We start from the raw sequence: 17,467 nt of genomic DNA, 5'->3' as shown, positions 1-17,467 counted from the left end.
CGCAGACCTGGGCAACCGGCAGGAAACAGACATTATATAGGTTAGTCACCGGCGATTTTATATCCTAACCAAACTAGCGTCCGTTTATTGTTTGCACTCTCCGCCACAACACTCGCTGGGTTCGCGTTTTCCCCTTGCGGCTGCGCCTTTCACGCTGCGCCATCTCACGTCCTTGTTGCAACGTTTCCCGGCCGGCCACCTTTTTATCAAGTACAACAATCTTGACGCTTTTGCACTTCCATTTGTCGTCGTCGTCGTCCAACGTTTCCCGCGCCTTCCATCCGTAGAGCCTTTACGGCCCAAATCTAGCGACTTCGTATGACGTGACCGCTTTCACCGAATACGTCTTACCTCAATTGTCTGTCAAGCCTTCTTCTAACAACAGTAGTCCTTTGTGGCCAAGCCTTCTCGTCCGTCTTTTGTATTCAGCGCCGCCGATCATGTGGACCATGGGCTGACTCCGTTATCAGTACTAACGGCTGCATCCTGTGGAGAGGTGGGACCTAACTAACGTGCTTCTTGCGGCGATCTGACTAATGGTTTCCGCGTTTCCAGCCATGCGTTTAAACAGCTCGGTCTCCTTGTTCGATCGCTTCGATAGGTTAGGTCGACCAAGGCGCGGCCTTTGTCGCTACAACCAGGGTCAGGCCATCGGTTGAAGACTCACAGTGTACAGGCTAGCCGTTAGAGCTTTTATTCCCTAAATGCATTCGAATTAGTTGTTTATTGTTTACCTTCTCAATTGTATATATATATATATATATATATATATAATCGCAGAATCTCACCTTCATATCTATTACTAGTTATTGCAAAATAAGAGCGCGGATTTAACTAAGATATTCGAATGCCATGATATTAAAGTGTACTCTAACGTATGTGGGCTATAACGGATCCCAATCCAGCGCTACAAATTATGCTGTTTACACCAAAACCCCAGGTTGATTTATATTTCGTGCGACCACCCACTTCGCGAGGCGTTTTGTTTAGTAAATATGCTTGTGTCTCAATTAGTAGAGGCTTTTATCTCGATCTTGAAGTGAAATAAGTATTTTTCGCATGGGAGAAAACTTAAGGCGAATCAATGCGTTGTAATTTATACAGATCGCTTTAGATTTGTCAGTCTTTTTGCCACTCGCACGGGTGTACGTCGTATGGCTAGCGCTTTGAATCCGCCTTTGATTGCTGTGGAAGCTTCCTCTGGATTGAGATCAGTTATTTTTTTTTAAGTTTTTATGCACAAAGTTGCCAAAAGGTTAAGGACTGGAAACACAAAAACTAGAGCCAGTGACAACTTATATTGATAGTTTAGGAGAGATGGAGGACGTTTGCTTTGCAACGAGTGATCCCGTTATCCGAACAAATATCAGCCAAAGAAAGTACACATGCAATCGAAAGCTTTATTTAATACCTTCGTGGGCTTGCGTTGAGCTTAGCTGTTGTTCTCAGTCGGCCTTACCTGTCCCCATTTGTCAAATTTCATTTTTACGTTTCGTGTCACATTAAACAAAGGGCCGAAGAAGTGGAGTGCCTTCTTGGGGAAAGAAATTAAATGTGAACGCAATATGGGTTTAGCCAGTCTTGCAGGATATAATATATTACTTTGGACTCTTTTTCAAGGCCAGGTTTCCTTTTGCCTTTATGTAAGCTCATTTCAATCTGCGTCCCGGTCAAGCGTCTGCGATTATCTGAAACTTTCAACTTTATATGGCACCTAAGTAATTCAGAAAGCATTGTACGTCGATATGTAGCATAGTTATCTGTTTGCTTAGAAACAAACGTACATGCAGGGGTTAAGGAACGTTTCACGTAAAGTATCGCAAGTAAGATTCTGGTCGCTACTGTTAACTGAATACACACATCGTAATCTAAAGCGTCCTAATTGCTCACAGAATGCAAGATTCACAATAGCTAATTTGTATTATTGGATATAATTCCGTATCAGTATCAGCTCAACATTGTCGTTTAAAGGGTACGGGCAAAAAACAAATCTGGCAAAGTGAATCAAAGGTGTTAGATAGATCACCAAAGGTAGAACAGAACATTAATCGACTCATTGAGGATTCGTTTCTGAGGACCGCGAGTATCCAGCGGTGACACCCTATTTAGGTAGACTGTTGCCCTACCTTAGGCATTAAATGGCAGACTCGCCTATTGCCAAAATAGCGGTGCGTTGTTTGCCCCATTTAATGGGACTCGAGAAGCGGATTTGGCGATTTCTGCAGCCTAGCAGATAGTTACGGACGATCTGTATAAAATTAACAGGACACTTCATATATATTTGCGAGAATGAAGCACCAGGCTAAAAGAGAGAATCAGTCAGAAAGCATCAAATGACGCTTCAGACGAGTATTACGATATAGTTGATATATATGCCTATATATATGTTTGACCATTGACGGCGTTGGGCCACTGAACGGAACGGTTTGTACCATTTTGGAACTCGAGCCCTCTAAACAAGACATTTTTCGCAATCGGATTATAAAGCGACGTTGGTTATTCCACAAACAATGAACTTTATAAGAAAAACAACACTGCGAAATTTGTGTGTGCGAAAATCGTGTGACAGATACTGCCCCGAATAGAGAGGTGAGCAACGCGCACGTACAAAAAACCTGTCTGTTTCTTTTAGTGCCTATTTTAAAGGAGACATCTAGTATTAATAAATTAAATGATGTAGATATTTAATAAATCACCTGTAATTCTAAAAATATTGAATGAAACAGCTTAAGAACTTGCAATTATGGCCGAAGATCGAGAAGTTCTCCTTTGGATGACATTAAACCAAGACTGCTTCACAGCTTCCAGCTCCTGAGGCTTACCAAAGACAATGCCACAAATCCCATAAAGTGCGCACACAGTCAGCCTAGTAGCCACGCATCTTCCACACGTATCGTCCACGCTATTGTTAGCACATCGGTAGCTCTCCCGCCTAGGAGACACAGCCAAAGATATAAACGCATGTGTATAAAATCATGACTCGGTTCTTTCGACTGCTACCGCACAGATGGCAATGGGGTCAGAGAGATATTGAAGCAAGCCTCAATGCAATCAAGTCTTGCAGAATTCGACGAGAAGCCAAATTTTTTGGTAAATCATCGGCTGAGATCATAACAACGTTTGTTGCCCTTCCGAAAACACTTGCTAAATCGTGCGGCCCCAGTGGCATAATCCCTCAATCGTCGGCTTGTTCCCTGTTGGCATGCACAGCGAAATTGTAGTGTGTCGAGTTAATTAATCTCATCCTGAATTCTACTAAGTAAATCTGACCACGATAATAGTTTCAGAAGTAGCCGATATTTTAGAACACTTTCACTGCCTTTATTTCGTAGAGTGCGTATGTGGCATCCTTACTGAATTGATCCATTTCTAGTGATGATAGACATTCGCGTACGTCTTTAACGGCGGCTTTGTATACTTAAACCTGTCATTATTATGCGAGACGTCTCTATAAATATCTAATGCTGTAAGAGTAATGGGGTGCAGCTACCTCTAAAGATTGTAGCAAAGCTCAGCAATTCGTTGTTTTCTGCCAACGTCAGCAAGAATATTGCCAGAAGGGTGTTGTAGCGTCGATAGTCACCAGACGGCAAGTATCTCTAAGGGGAACCACAAAAGCAAAAATGAAAATGAAGAAAAATTCTGTTTCTGCGATCGGACAGACTGTATTGTTAATACAATGGTCCATGGCTCGGAACAAATGTTTAAGATTAATAAGGTATCGAGAATTTGTCTCACTTTTTTACACGAACTCAACCCAAGTGAATGTTTATAAAACAAGGAACTGTCGCGAGAAATCTCAATTTTCTATATGGGGAGATTATTGTGTTTTTTGTAATAGTCTAGCTAAAGGGGATTCTAACAACGATCGACGAAAACGTAAGCGTGAATGACAACTTCCAGAAGAAATATTTTTGAGAAACAAACCACTAACGTACCGCGTGATATAGAGCCTCAGTACATATAGCTTTACACAATGTCCGAGATGTTATTGGACTTAATCTATATATATTAAATTTCGAAAACTGCAGCTGTCACGCGATTTGGAATGTAACAGAACGCAAAGATTACTATTGTATCTTTGGCACGCAGCATGTGTTGCTTTATTACTAAGGTACAGCGCAGCACGGGCCGGATTAAATCTGTAGGCCCACTCGAGTTAGGCAGCAGCAGCATAAGGCGCTGGCTTTCTGTCAGACCATGTTGGATTCGATAACGTCAACCAGCCGCGAAAGTAGTTGCCACAATGTAAACGTTTTTTTTTTTATGAAAAACAAATACCGTTTCGCAGACAGGGGGGGATTTGAATTGAAAAATTTTTTTCTGAAAAATTCAATTTCGTTCAAAATATTCATTCATTCATGAAAAATATTTATGTGTATAACCTTTTGATATAAAAAACGATCTCTGAAAGTAATGGCTTATTTTGTCTATCAAATGTGGAGTACAATACTTAAGCAGTACGCTATTCGATAGAGAATGATATTTGCTTTTCAAGGGTTGTACAGTCCAGAGATTTATGGATAGAAGCGGCTCTAAATACGGTTTTTTTTATCTCTAGCGGACGTACCCTGCTTGATTGCCAATCAAATAAGTTCATTACAAAATGACTTCCGCCTCTTTAACGATATTTTGCTATCAACCAGTTACGATCTAGGGAGATTAAACAGGAATAATGTGGGGGGCAAAACGTTAAGGGGAAATGGTAGGCAATAAATATGATTAGTAGTCAGCAGGAACTGCCAAGGCCATCACGAGGTGTCGCTTCATTGCCTAGGTTCCCCAACATAAAAGACACATGTGTCACAGTGATGGACCAAGTTTCAGCTCAGTAAGGAACTGATTTATGTTTGCGCTGACTTAGCGACAAATCTCTTTCTTTACCTTTGTATCCCAAGTTTTTGTCTAGTCCAGAAGCCCAAAGACAGGCCATTGATCAGCAAGGAGCTGGGTACGCGACTTTTGCAATCTTCTTTGAGTGTCCTTTAGACAGCCCTTGTTGAACGAAAGAAAGTAACGTTTCGATACGAAATTGCTAGTCTATGTTGTTGTAATCAGAAAGTACAATATCTAGTACTGTTTAATTGCTCTAGTAGAGAGGTGTTTCCTAACGTGCGCCCACGATGCAATCGACCTGCAGAACAGGAAGATGATTCGCGTGAGCAGAGAATGGCTACGAGTCCACGGCGATAGCGCGCGGCAAAGGACAAAGAGGAGTAAGGCAATTATTGTCTACGGTTACTAATGTTATGTTGTGCTAATGCAAACATAATATTAGCAACCGTTTACGTAGATCGGCGTTCTCTACGTTGGCAAACAGCCAACGGAACCCGTTCCACGTCCATGCATATGAGTGGTACGCACTAGAGAATCATTGTCTAATATTCATTTATATCATGTAGATATGTAGGCAGTACGATGTATTTTTAGTACCAAGAAAAAGGTAGATGCGTGTCAGAGTGTAGATTATTAAAGAGAGCGAAAACGAAGGCGAACGTAAAAAGAGGTTCATCGCATCATTATCTCTGATGGACGATACTACGGCAGTTATTATCCACTGAACGGGCTGGTCTGCGGCCGAAAACCTAGAAGAAATAGGCCGTCTGCATCTTGCTTTCCCGGTCTCCTACTGTAGATTGCAGTGGTCGTCGGTTGCTTCTATATGGCTCTCGACTTCCACCTCAGTTGTGTGCACAAGGAACGCGACTCATGCCATTCTAACGGGTAGACGGTTCTCAGCGGATAAAGGAGGTCTGGCGGCAAGCAAGATCGCCCAAGTGCAAGTGCTGCACAAATAAAAACAAGGCTCTTGTTGAAGCCTCGAAGGGCTCCGGGTTAACACATATACAGCCCGTTTTCATGCCTATATCCGAACGGACACTGCGTAGTTGAACTGCTGCCTCGCGCATCAACGCCATCGTGAAAATTGGCTCGTCTTTCCAACTCGACTATGTAGCGTTAACACTAACCCTGCCCGAAATGACAGACTCACCAAAAAAAGCTATTATTTTTCGTACAATGAGTATCTACTTGGGTGCGCAACTTTCGAAACGGGCAACGACAAGCAACGGTACAGTGACGTTCAGCGGACGTGGTACCATTTCCAAGACATTGAGCATAAGGTCTTGGAGGTTTACGTAAACATTGCCTACATCAAACGGAAAAACAATATTGTGTGCTGGTTGCTATCGTAGTAAGGTATTTTGGTGATTACAGAACGAAAAGCTGTTTCGCATAGTGGCGGATGTAGGCGAAATGCTTTACCTCAGATGCCTCGAGCCGTTTGCGAATGTGACGTTGATTAAATACACCTCTATTTTATTTATTAAGGAAAATTATAAGAAGTGCGTTAATAAGTATAATTAATGTAACTGATTTTACAAATTGCCGCCTCATCAAATATTTCCTTCAAGATCAGGTTCTTCTACACTTTTTTAGCGTTATTCTTCGTTCTAGGAATTCGTTCTAAGAATTTTGTTAGAAAATTCCATCCTCGTCGAATAGATACTCTACTCAACAGTCGAAGCGGCGATGACCCGATCCAACTACGTTACAAACGATACTGCGAGACGTTTTTGATGGCTCATCGAACAAACGGAAAGCGGTGCCTCTGCTTTTGTTGAAACAGGTAAACCTGGATTTAATGTCTTCTCTTTATCTGTGTTTATATTTTCGTTCGTGCCGATGTGCCTGCCTCTACTGGACCCTAGGCAAGATATCGTTCGGCATGTTGTATATATATATATATATCAAAAGAGGGGCGTGTATATCTTTCTGAATTTTCGCTTTGACCGGCTGAACTTATAATTTTCCATCGGCAAAAGGAAACTGTGTCTCAAAACGTGAAAAAATATGGAAGATTTCAAGTCAGAACAGACTAGTGGAACATCTGTGCTTCCATGCAACCGCCATAATGCAGTGTTATTAAGATCGGCATTTCAGTGCGACATAAAACCTCATTATCTCACAAACCTATTGTAGTGCACCAACTCTTACTCCGTATGAATTTCATACGTAATTTTTGGAAATTCAGTTTCATCTTTATTCGCATTTATTTTATTCCTTCTAAACCATTTTTTCTTGATTTCAGCTCCTTTATTGTCAAACAAAGGTAACTCTAAAACCCAAAGAGACAGTGTTTTGTGGCTAGAACTATCTTCTACTACTTTGTTGTTCGAAAAAAACAAAAAAGTCCCTAAACATAGAGTTGTGTTACAGTAACCCTGGCTGAAATAGACCGAGAGAATGAACCTAAAAATCAGTTTTTATTGTTTCCACCCACGAAGGCATAATGCAAATTACATTAAGTTCAATGGAAGTAACGGAGTCCAAGCACCGAATTTAATGACGAAGTAGTTGACGAGTATCTTCATTGTAGTTAGAATCTCACAGCACAATTATATTCGAGCATATACATAGGAAGTGAATGCATGTATAGGTTTGAATGTTAAATAACTAAAGCGAGGTTCGATGTATCTTTTGGTATCACTGGTATCAGAAGAAGGTCGATTAGAGCTGGCTGAATTGATCTAAAAGCACTTCAGTTACACTAGTATGAAACCTAAAAACCTAGGACCTCTTCTTGAATGTATTAGAACCACTGTCTAATAGACAACTAAATGTCTGCTGTATCTCAGCCTCGTTCTGAATCTAGTATATATTTATGTGCATCGCCGAAATGAAGTCACTGCTGGTGTCGTTATTATACCACTTGTACGACAGCAGAAACATTTTCTACTGCTGCTCAAGGTAAACGGGCTGATCTATTTTACTGTCGTTGATAAACGGCCGAACGAAGGCCGATGTCGAGCTACACTGAACAGAACATCATTTACTTGATCCCTCTACCTGCTTATTCAAGCGTTTGCTATTCCCCGAACGGGGAACGTGTCTACATGTCGTGCGTCCGCTATAAAGCCAATGAGTAAAGACGTAAATAGCAGTAGCAACGAATTCGATCCAAAACCCTCACCATAGTCATGAAGTACAAAATAGAAAAAGGGGTGTTGCAATGGAAAGGTTGGTTACCTAAATCAATACGAAAGAGTGAATAGACGAAATGTGTTGATCTCGTTGTGTTTGATTTAAGACGCTTTTCTGAAAAGAAGAAAACATTTCAATTGGCTGGTGACAGTGGAAGAACCCCATTGTTAGGCGCTCGCTATCGTGGGTCAATGATGGCTAGCGCTGACGCTGTTAGATAGTTATTGCACCTTGCCATAGACTTGCCTACAAAATACCGTTCAAACGGCTTATAATTATTGTCTCGAGTTGGAGTTTATGACAGTTAGCACTAAACGTTTTACATAAGCGAAATAAGGCAGATACAATTGATGAAGTACTCTAAGCAGCTTTTTTCCGGTAATAATGTGTTTTTTTTTTGCACAAAATACCTAACACCGCCTTCTCCTTACGCGAACGCTCTAGCCGTCTGCCGTAATTTAGCATTAACATTTCGCTTACAGACGGTCCGATAACTTTGTGATTGAATATGAATACCAACCAAAGGGGGCAAGGCTAGCTGTTCTGCCTTGTAACGATCTGTAGTATTGTAGATATCGACGAGTGGCTGATCGAAAGCGCACGCTTTTTATGTACGTACACACATCTTTACGGGGTAGACAAACCAGCAGTTTTTACTATTATAGCATCGCAAATGCCCATATTGGCTTCTGTCTGTTTCCAGCTCGTTTGCAGAAGGTAAATTTGTTTTAAACATCGTTGTTTCGCCACGCTGGTGACGTTTTCGCCAGAACGGCCGTTTCCGGATGGTAGCAGTATTCGTCGTCGTCGTCGTAATTGTCGCTTGTTTTCTTATCTTGCCATATTACAGCGCCGGTGTCGCCCGCTTAATTTTACATTAGATAGCGTAAGTCTTTCCCTTGTATTATTGAAAGGTAAAACCGTAAATGGTTGCTAATGCAGCATGTACTATAATATATATATATTTAATGTATATCTTTGTAGAAGACCTTAGAACAAGTTCCTGAACAAAGTATTTCAGAGTTAAATTTCCACGCATGCGGCACAAGGTCGAGCTACGTCTCTCTATATGTAACTTCATTGATTGTGGTAGATGAATAATGATTAGAATTAGAATGAGAATGCAACAGCTGTACGAAAGTTGTGCGTATTATCTTGTCGATCATATCCAGTGGTATATTATTTGAGAGCTATCTTCGAGCAAGTCACGTCCCTTACTTGACGCTTGTTTTCAATGCTCACGTTTCGAGTGCGTTGCACTACCTGGTCGAGTCGACTAACAGATATTCTTTGTTGTCTCTCGTGCCGTATATTTATATGTTCACAGTAACAACATTGGTCCAGCAGCAGCAGTCATTGTTGATGTGATTACTGCCAGGAACATTAGCTCTGCTGAAGTCAGGCAAAAAGATATTGTAACGTTTGTCCTAGCGTTTCTATACTTACGTACGTACTGTAGGCGAACACGTACAACATTTTCATTGCTTATTAAAAGCTGGCACATCATTCAATAGAAGTTACGGAAAATTGTAGAGGTAGTGCGTGAACTGTATTATAGGACTCTAGTACGTTTACTAATTTAACCCGCAGTAGGCAATCGACGAGCCGTCGGACAACGCTGTCAGTATTTTGTGTGTGTGACCAGGTTCTGACTAATACGCTATACCTTTCCATTTATATCTGTGACACATTATAGTGTTTTACTTATATCATTTAGTGGAACTTGAATTTATTGAACTTGCAAAGATAGATTTCAAAGTAATCTATACTCATCAGTGAGGATCCCGATAGTCGCAAATTACTACTTGCAGACATGCGAGAAACACCACCGTAGGGCTAAGTTTTGATAGGAATAGCCGGTTGCTGAAGAGCTCTTGGCGAGCGGGAGAGATAAAATTAGGCACATTCGGCACACGTCTCTTAGGCTGTACCCAGCTGTACCCCCCAAGCCACCCAGCTACACACACACCCACAGATTTCGCTTCGTGCTGGGGGTCAGTCGTCTGATGGAACGACTGATGGCGATATCGAACGTAAAACTCGAAACATAGGAGCTGTATGCAGCAACGGGGTGTTTTACCTTTACGTCAAAGAGACAGAGCACTAGCGTCTCGTCCTGTTTCTGAAGCATCTACAGCCAACTACTAGGTAACTGGAAACGCTTAAACGGAGGTGGTAATTGACTTACGTCATTCATAGACGACCGTTTATGAGCAGACTTGAGCGTGAGACTTTGTACCGATTTTTAGCCTATTACAGCTTTTTCATTACGTATAACTTGAACAGAGGCCTGTGGATGCAATGGTTTGAGAGGGTTCAACGTGTCACTGCTAAATCGTCAGATATACGCACGGCCGTACTACGTTATTATATACTATTCAATCTAATGTTTTTACTTGAAGTGGAAAAACTTGGCATCGAAGCTACGGTACGGCTTTCATGTGATACACGAGAGTATTTGCTCTTACATGTGTTATCCTGCTGACAATGTCGGAGCTTGTTACCATAACGCTATAAAGATTCGATACCCGCGCTCCAACACGAGCCCCACTGTGCTTTTTCACAGATATACATACACGCACACACACTCATGCTTAGGTATCAGCAAAAAACTTGTTTATCGTTCCTTTAGTAAGACATGCAAACTGGTCTTTTGATTGCTCATAGTAACTGGATAGGTTATACGTATGCGAGCCTGGTTACAGAGACGAAACCTACATCGAAGGCTATCCTATCTATGAGTTACCTGAAGGTATCTAGAGAATATGGTTATCGAAGAACTTTTGAATAAATACTCTTTTATTATACAGGATGATTTTGAAAATCGTTATTATCATGGATAAGAGAATGTATATAGTGCGCGTTTCTACTATGTTAGATGAATATTTTAAAGAACCTTTATTATAAAGCGCTACGTAATTTGTGGACCCAGTAAGACCTTCTAGACCATACAAGGATCGCAGAATGCGTTCTTACTATTTACCTAGCTGAAACATGTTCTGAAACGTTCAATTTTTCCTTCAATGCAAGCAACATGACTCGCCTCTAATGGTCAGAAGGAAGTACTTGGAAAACAATAGCTAATTGGCAAGACTAAACCCACATTGGGAATACTCATCAATTACGATTGTAAATGCCACCAAATTTAATTTGTTCTTAGCCCGTTTTTGATGAACGGATTTTCTGTATGGTCTAGTGTCTCGCTATATAGGTATATGTATAACTTTTCTTTCATGTGTCTCTGTATCGGAAGATTAGTGTAGTTGATATCGAAGTAGATGGAGCAGCGCTTATATATCCTGTAATAATGTTAATATCCTGTAAAACTCAGCCTTCAAAAAGTATTTTGATACAAAAATGTTCTAATTTAGAATGCAAGTTCACATTGAATTCGTCCTATTAATTATATTTAGCATATATTTCCTAAAGCCGCCTTCTGATATGGATGGTCGCTGGCTAAGACGTTGCACGCTTCCATATTCACTCGATGTTTAACAGCGAGGCTACAAATTGGTTATCATCTGTCTGTGTCGTAATACAATAATAGCATGATACCACCCCTTGATGACAATAACAACGTACACTTTGGCGTCAGTCTCTCGCCAGTGCATCAGATTTAAGTGAGAGAACAATCCCATTAAATCCTATATTAGATAATTCGTTTGAAAAACTATTTTTTTTTGGTGACTCACCGATAGTCGGTGCCTTATTTACTTGGAACAGCATAGGACTCAGGTCCATTGTTCTTAGTCTGCAGTTATATCCTGTTTACATTCAATGTGAGCTTTAAGTTGCTTAAGTTAATTACCACAAGCTGACGGCTAAAGACGATAATCCTCTAATTCTTCGATAAGTGTGTGAAGTTCGTCAGAAAGCAAGTCTACCATTATATAGCGTGTGATATAATCTGTCGGACTAGGCGGAAACAAGTTGGCGAGCAGAAGTTTATTGAAATACCTTAGAGAAACGATTATGTAAATTAACATAAAATAAACTATAGCCGATTCAATGATCTACGAAATGAGCTCTATATATAATTTCCAGATATTCATAAAAAGCACTATAGCACGTAGATTTCCGCATAAAACCAAGTTGACTATTATTGAACGTTTTATCTAGGAACCAAGCACGACCCAGTGATAAAATTAAGCATCATAATGTGATAATTTTTCGTTACGCATCCAGCTTAAAGGAAACGATAGTAGTAACAGCTGTTTGTGATATAAAATGATTACAAGTTGATCGAAGTGGACGCGTTATCATGATTCGGATAACTTAAACTTAGTCTTTGATGTCGGATATTACTATGATCAGAGGAAAAACAAGCGTTGACAGATCGCTAGCACATATAATAGTCGAGATAGCTTGCTCTTCTAGGGAGTTAAATCGGAACACAAAAACATTATGAATCCACTGATGGACATCAAAGTGACACCTGAAATGGTATCATTGTTCCTCCATGATGTATTTACCGTTTTTAATCGACTAAAAATTTTGATAGAATTATTAACGCGTCGTACAGGCGACAAGAGTGGCATCAAACGCAGGCGCAAACTAACCGATCATTACACAAAATGAAAAAGGCTAAGCTTTTCTTTTCAGATCAAGCAGATGCACCATCTACAAGGAGATGGACGACTAGAGGCAAAGAGTGAACAGAACGGATATGGTAACTAAAATGTTGTTGGCAGTAGCTATACGTGCCCACCTTTTTAGCGAATCTATGTTGCAATCGCGGAGCAACGAAAACATGCGTCTGTCAGCTCAAGATGTTATATATGCCGTATACTATGTATAAACCCGATAATAAATAACTCAGCTGACAGATATGTCAGTAGAGAACAGACCGCTATAGGTCAGGAACTTTTACCTTTTTTTTTTTTTTTTTTTTTTTTTTTTTTAATAAATCTGCACCTAATAAAAATCAGATCAATGTGACTCAGAACTGAGAAAAGAATATCGCTCATCATCTCTTATTCCGCCGTCCTCCATCGATCAGGCTATAAAAAGCAGTTGCATGAGCAGATCCGGCAAATCAGGGCTTCAATGTACCCTATGTTAATATCGAAATGTAATAGATAGGTATACGTTTTACTGTGTATAGTCAATGCAAGTATCAAGATGGTTCGATACTGATGGGTGACAGCGGCAGTGAACGCAAGATTCCAATCGTGAGCACCTAATTACATAGATATCTGCATGTGTATCTGCATGTACTGCTTCATTCTTTTTCTTTCCTGTCTCAGAGTAAAAGAAAACGAAGCCAGGGACCGATCCGCAAACTTGCAGGTTGGACAGAGTTCGTTTTCGTCTTGAACGGTCACCCGCGGGTGATCGTCATATTCACTCGGACAAATGCAGGGCTTCATTCGGAATGACACGTAGAACTAGTGACTACCTTAGGCCACTTAGTTCAGCCTAACCTGCCCTGCAGTAAGATGAAAGAAATCAGCCAATCAGACAATGTCAGCCTGGTCGTTGATTGTTTGAGCCGGATGGTTGATACCGTTCCTGGTGAGCCGTTACCGACTTGTTACTGCTCTCATCACAGTCCCAGTGAACCCTCATCTTGGACATGATCACAAAGTCTGCCTTGCCTGATCTTGGTCTTGTCTTTTAGTTATGAGCAGCCGTTAGTCCATAAGGACGCATCGAAATTTTGGCAAATGGTACCTAGGGTCAAACTACGCAAAACGCCACGAAAAACAGGACATGAAACATCTATTGTTGTTATTCTGGCCATCTGTATTGTAGGATTTGCCTCGATAGATTTCATCGACAAAAGTAACCCTACGGCGATTGGCAAAAAGCTCGAAGAACTTAGCTAACTTGCAGGCAAAGTAAGGCGAAATATAGCACGAACTGGACGAATAGGTTACGCGATCGTTACGGTACGGAGCAGTGTGCACGCTGATCCAACTGCTTCCAATGGACGTGCACTCTACGATGCTTTTCGAAGCTCTAGGAGTATGCTTTGGGCCATGTAGAAAATCATGTGTATCCCACAGCGCCGAGAATATTTTCTGGCCCGAGATACCGTACGCGAAGTGACTGGTGGAATTAATGTGGAACTATATAGAACCATCGTTCATAAATCTCTGCAAAGACATTTGGCTGGCACTGTTTCGTAAGAACAAATTGGGCCCTCTAGTTTAGGCCAGCAGGAGAACGAAAACAAACAGAAAAGCGTACTTATGGTTTTCGTTTTACAGGATGTTATTAAATATTTGTGGCTGTAAAATATTTCTTGCTAGTAATTATAGTACACTATCTGAACGCGTCGAAAATTTCAACAAAGATAAGCACTTCATTGTATGTATTATGTTAAAGGTTTAATAATGCCTGTTATTACGTTTTCTGCGTGCCGTTGCTATTCAAACGTACGTTGTTCGCAGTAATTTACATGTAAGTTGAGTGTTAAGAAGTCGAGAACCCTTTAAAAACGTGTTGGAGAACCTTTAAAATCGCTATGCCACTATTAAGATCTATCCAAAAAATTTGGAAGACCATGAAAACATGTGAAGCGGTACCATCTAAAACAATGTGTCCAGCATGCCCTACTAGAACCTAGGAAAGGACGAAAGACAATGGATGCTTCCTATTCGAGTTCTAACACGCTTCACCGAGTTTTCCACTTTTGATAAGTATATGGTGCAGCGAAGTCTGCGCAGCGGTATACAAAAGACTAGTCACGAAAGAGGAAAAGATAGCTGAAAATTCCTGGGAACTAAATATAGGACGTGGCTGTACATCAAAAGGCGCTGAGAGTTTGTCTGCTCGCAAACTTGATTACCTAAAACGTGAATTGGAAATATTCGTTCCCGTGTCCGGATACGACGAAGCCGTTGCTTCGATGCGACACTTTTCAATAAAACCCGCTTCGAAGAAACGAATTCTGATACCTTCTTCTTCGCGAATTAGTTCAAAGAAATTACCTATATCATTGATGCAGAACTTCCGCACGTTATTTTTTTTTGCTCCAAAGCCTTTTTTTTTGTTCCACCAGAAGAAAGACGAGACTAATCTTAAGTCTCTCGATTAGAAAATTTTCGCCGGCATAATTGAACACATGCTAGACAATGGCTAACAGTTCATAGAAGGAATTCTTATGTAATTTTTAATTAGCCGCGATTCATATTTATAGTGAGGTGATGTATTCTTTGAGTGTGAATACTGGACTGGTAGTAAGTGGAGTATCGAATGGAATATTTGATTAAAAAAAAAAAAAAGCGTGCACAAGGAAGACTTAACGCTCGTGAATTACTATTAAGCTAAGATGTAGTAGGGTGTGAATTTCCGATAAATCGCTAAGCAGCACAGAAAGCACGAAAACCTATAGCCTTAGTCCTGTTGGGAGAATAACAACAACTCTATATACTTTGAGTGCCTGCAGCCCAGATGGGATAGTGCTTAAACTTTTATAGCATAGGGTTCGCCACAAATATTGTCAGAAAACGAAATTAACCGTGGTCGCCATAAGCTATCGGCTTCTGCGAAGCGATTCGATATGGACACTTCCCTTTTATGGCGACTTGGAAACCGAGTTGTCGCTACCGTCCGTAGTATCGCGCGATCGACTCAACGATAAAGCGTGTGCCTTTATATAATAGTTCATGAAGAGAGTCAGGAAAGATGAAAAGATAGAAGTAAGTTACTTGTATAGATTTCAAACTTCGTATTATTGCGAAACTATATTAGGTATTCATGAAATTTATCCATCTGAAAAGCTACTCAATGTAACAAAGAGATACGTTATACTCGAAAGACGATTTGAGCATTTTTAATGCCCCAACTCCATATTCTCAATGCTGTCCTAGAGTTTCTTTTGTTATACCCCTCTGAACATTGTCAATGGTATAAATAAGGTCATAAATTAGTTGAAGGCGAGACATAAACGTAGAGAATATTGCTATCTACCCTTTAAATGACTAATTGTGTAGTTTTAATTAGGACTGATAGGCATGACAAGTGTATGCCTATCAGTCCTAATTAAAAATTTTACCTTTTTCCACACTCTCCGTAAGTTTTCCGACTCCGGGCGGTTTTATTGATTGGAATTTCATTCGGCCGGTGAATTGGCCATACCACAAGATACCATGAATCGTCTAACATCAAAAATCTATTTAAAAAAAATTTTTTTTTTATTATTTTCTAGGTAATTCGCTGAACAGATGCGTCTGACTCTGTCCAACAGTGAAAATTTAGAAGAAATTTAGAAGAATGACAATAAACTTACCCAGTCAAAAAGTCGCATGTAGGTACACCAGTATATTGTTAGAAATATATAGCATTATATATCAGTTTCTGAAGGGGTGTATGCCCAGTTAGGTTAACTAAGCAGCCGTTAGTATACCGCTACGAAAAAATTGACTGTGGGAGAGAAAGGTATCATGCATTAATTGTGCACGTTCCTGCGCCGCTATGGGGGCCACAGCTTTGAACTTCTGTTCGTCGTGATGATAACCAGAATATGCACGCCCCTGTCAAGTACGCCTGCTTTCAGGCACACAAGTCGCAACATTGCGGTAGCGCGCATAGGACGCATTGTCTAATTGGAAAAGGAGCAAATGGAATTGATAGAAGGTAGTTGTTTGTCATATGTACTTTTGCCGTATAGATAGGGGCTATGTTGCTTAGCTTGTATGGTGTGCGTTAATTCGTCTGTGTTCAAACCTATACCAGGACAACCGGGTACTTGATTAACTTAAGTCTCAATATTTGGTCATCATAGATAACTGGTAATATACGAAGACGTGTTAAACTGAAAATACAATGCCTATATAACGAGAGACGTTAATCAGGTTGATGTGACATAGTAAGATATAAGATTTGCGTACATTTAAACTTTTTCTAGGTGTATCGAAAGTCCATTCTGCAAGCGAAGCTAGCGGACATTACGCCGCAAGTACAATACTATGACCGCAGTATACACGTATGGTGTACATATATATGAGCGGAGAATCCAGCGGACTACGTGCCGCTAGGAGACGAAATTTAGCGAGTAAATACTCAAGTTCTTTAGAGACCTGCGAGCGAGAAACAACTGAGTTTCATTTAGAGAAAATATGTTCGGAAGGATAAATATATTTTACTCACAAAAATTAACTGTCAGTGGTCAAGTTTTTGTTTTTCGAAGCCCGGCACGTAAAAATAAATAAATAAATAAAAAAAAAAGAACAGAGATTGGAGAATTAAGCACTAGCGAGGACCCGGAGGGGACAAGGATGCATTGCCGCAATTGCATAGGCTGTTCGCGAAAGCAGAGCGTGGAGTCCAAGGGTTTTGTTGGCCAGAACAGGCGTTTCATATGTAACGTGTTACAAAATTATGATTCAAACAATGAGAAATGAGTAAAATGCATTTCCCTTGAATTGACTCTACGCCAGTTGAAAATGCGTGCAGTAACTTCCATGTGCAACTTGTGGAAAAGCCTAAAGCTTAGGGTCGCAACAGACGAGGCGTGGTTCATCCTCTTCCCTCAGAC

General features: G+C 40.5%; 1 protein-coding gene and 2 long non-coding RNA genes across 5 annotated transcripts in view; 2 read left to right on the top strand and 1 right to left on the bottom strand.

Moving 5' to 3' along the window:
• The window catches only part of LOC111268176 (uncharacterized), a 59,926-nt gene that overhangs the window by 23,038 nt on the left and 19,421 nt on the right, over positions 1–17,467 (top strand). The gene's annotated exons all lie outside the window — the stretch shown is intronic.
• On the bottom strand, positions 2,660–6,432 carry LOC147752420 (uncharacterized). The gene is made up of 2 exons (XR_015314103.1): positions 3,355–6,432; positions 2,660–3,194 (listed from the first exon to the last, which is right to left on the bottom strand). It is a non-coding gene; the product is annotated as an uncharacterized LOC147752420 (long non-coding RNA).
• Positions 14,651–17,092, top strand: LOC111268181 (uncharacterized). Of its 3 annotated transcripts, XR_015314094.1 has the most exons (4): positions 15,354–15,629; positions 16,139–16,237; positions 16,418–16,566; positions 16,838–17,092. It is a non-coding gene; the product is annotated as an uncharacterized LOC111268181 (long non-coding RNA). The 3 variants fall into 3 exon arrangements; XR_002685061.2 differs by lacking the exon at positions 16,139–16,237 and having other exon boundaries at positions 15,356–15,629; XR_015314093.1 differs by lacking the exons at positions 16,139–16,237; positions 16,418–16,566 and having other exon boundaries at positions 14,651–15,629.

This window comes from Varroa jacobsoni, unplaced genomic scaffold (assembly GCF_002532875.2).
Source record: "Varroa jacobsoni isolate VJ856 unplaced genomic scaffold, vjacob_1.0 scaffold_1263, whole genome shotgun sequence".
Taxonomy (NCBI): domain Eukaryota; kingdom Metazoa; phylum Arthropoda; class Arachnida; order Mesostigmata; family Varroidae; genus Varroa; species Varroa jacobsoni.
This window is presented reverse-complemented; position numbering and strand designations above follow the sequence as displayed.